The sequence below is a fragment of the Branchiostoma belcheri genome, unplaced genomic scaffold (assembly GCF_001625305.1).
Source record: "Branchiostoma belcheri isolate BF01 breed outbred unplaced genomic scaffold, Haploidv18h27 scaffold6, whole genome shotgun sequence".
Classification (NCBI taxonomy): Eukaryota; Metazoa; Chordata; class Leptocardii; order Amphioxiformes; family Branchiostomatidae; genus Branchiostoma; species Branchiostoma belcheri.
Window position 1 is genome coordinate 3,970,181 of NW_017804242.1, and position 2,804 is coordinate 3,972,984.

Genomic DNA, 2,804 nt, shown 5'->3' on the forward strand with positions numbered 1-2,804 from the left:
ATTGTTTACGGAGTCTTAAAGAAGGATTTTGTGTAGTCTATTTCTACAGGCATGCTTGAATCATGCTTAAGATTAGCGGCTTTTCCTTATTCATTTCCTATTTGTACACACGTCGTGATTATTACGTGGGCTTTTGGCAGAGGCAGATTCCATTTGCCTTTAAGTAGCTTTAAGGCGTCGCAAATACTAGTACTTATCAAATATCTTGCATTGTATTTGAAATAGTCATCGTTTATTTCTGCAATATGGATCTTTATGAAAACGTGTGCGTAATATCACTACACAAATTTCCCATCTTTAAGCACATCTGAAGCACACGTAAAGGTACAAGTAACTGAGGAAACGGAATCTTTACGTACTGTTTAAGGTGTGCTTTAAGAATATATATGTGTTGGTTCATTGCCACGTTGGGCCTAGAGGCTAGGTTTCACGCAGGTCACGTACAATCAAGGAGTCATGGGATTGTGGGAGAATGGACTAACAGACCGTATATGTAGGTTATAGCTTTGAGAAAGAATAGGCATGTGGCAAAATGTCCCTTAAAATTTTACCCTAGTGACGCATGGATACTTCGGAATGAAAGCATTTACACAGACCAAGGCTTATCATTTATGGCAATATGTGTAGAAAGCAGCGCTAGCTCCCACGACTGTTTTTATAATACCGGGCAACGAATATTCTGAGCTGTTTTTCACGTAGCAGACCGGTAATAGCTGGACTGGATAAACTCCAGTGTACAGGAAAACCATATGTACAGGGTTCGGAAAATATTGTGCTAAAATGTGCATGACTTCACATCTGTGCAATGTAAAGGACAGCTTGGAGAGCTGTGGTCTTGTTTCTAGGGCATATATATTAGTTGTAACCAAGCGAGCTCGATAATTTTGACATCGTACCATTCTAATGTTACGTTTGAGTGAGGAAGCTATACTACATAATGTCCTTGGTTTGAGCCTGCTTATCGGGCTTTTATGACTTTTGTCCTTGGTACTGACTGTTGGAAACCCCGTTAAACCTAGCCTCTAACCAGGCTTCGGCGGAAAGAATAGAAATTGACAAAGTAGACAGGTGACATCATGCCCGTAGCCAGGATTTTGTTTGAGGGGGGGGGGGGGGTTCTTCCCAGCCTACTGTCCGAAATGTTGAAAATTGAACCTTCTGAAATGGCATTTCCTGCGTTTTTGAGAGGGTTTCAAATGAAAAATCAGAGACACAGAAGTAAGCAGTTTTTCTAGGATTCCAGTCCCGCTGTTGATACAAATCAGTCCACCTTTTAAAGAAAAAAATCTGGACCTTCCGAACACCCCCCCCCTGGCTACAGGCATGGACACGCCATCTGTCTATTTGCCACAGTTTCTACTCTTTTCAGCCGCTTCCCGAAGCCTGGTAGAGGCTATGTCGAACCAGCAATGACCAAATGCTACCGGGGCCCTGCCACTTATATATACACTCCAGGAAATAGCCCAGCGTTTTTGGCAATTGTCGCTCAATTTGAAGCCCCTTGTGAGATCTGTCCTTGGTACTAAGCGACCTTCCCCCGAATTAATCTCGACTAAATACAGCCGTAAGGTCAAGACCCGATAATCTGTTGTAGACCTACAGATATGCGCCGGGCGGATCGGTAAGGAAGTGTATGTGAGAAACGCAAACGTCTGGGGGAGACAAATACACGACTGTAACTCAATGTTGTAACTCAATGTTGTATTTCAAAGCGGGGTCGTGTGGCGCATTCGGTAGCGCGTTCGGCTCACACCCAAGCTAAGAGGTCGCGGGTTCGAATCCTGTCACCGATCTTGTGCCCTCGGGAAAGGCACTTTACACGACTTACCTCACTTCACTCGGGTGGAAATGAGTACCTAGCTTTGGTTAGGGACGTCCCTCGGATAGGACGTTAAATGGACGTCCCGTGTTTGGGGAGAGCCACACCCCACGCACGTTAAAAAACCCACCACACTTATTGAAAAGAGTAGGGGACCTTCCCGGTGTCAGTGGTTCAGTCCGGTCAGTCCCGGTACAGTCCGGTCTTACGCAGCTTGTACATGTACACAACTGTCACGCCTAAAGGCGGTTTACCGGTTATGCGAAACAAACAAAAGTCAGGTCAAAAACATTGTTGGCAGCATTTTGTCTCTTTATTTGCAGACCAATCCTGACTGTCAATTAGAAGTTTGACCAATGACAGCATGGCAATTATCGGCTCGACCAATGAGAGGGTGGCTGTCAGATATTTGCTTGTTCATGTTTTGATCGGTCTATTATGCTCTGAGAGGCGAATATACCTCGTAGTCTTTGTTCAAATTATATCATATCCATGTCTTTATATGATTTAATAATCCAGAAATCGGGTTATAGAAAGTGAATAATAAACATTTAAAAACCTTTGAAGGGACACAATTATAATGGATGACACTTCCATATGTTTCTGCCCAAGAGGAAGTTATATCTCCTTTTGTATTCTTTTAATTGGAGCCAAATTAAGCAGCATTGTAACTCGGTCTCACATGTACACATGTTTCTGTCTCCTGAATAAAGGATTTGAGAAGGACATGGTGGGATGGAAAAGACAGATCTTTTTGATCTAGATTTCGGACTAGGCACGAAAGTACATGTATTTTTGAAGACTGACAACAATGGTATGAATAACCTCAAGGAGCTTTCAACAGTTGAAAGCTTCTTGATAAAATGAAGTATTCAAGTAAGCATTATGAAGCACAGTGAAGCATGATTTGAAATGTAGTATATTTATTATTTTTCTGTACAGCACAATTAAAATGACAGCTACACTTTTCTGTTGAACACTTTTA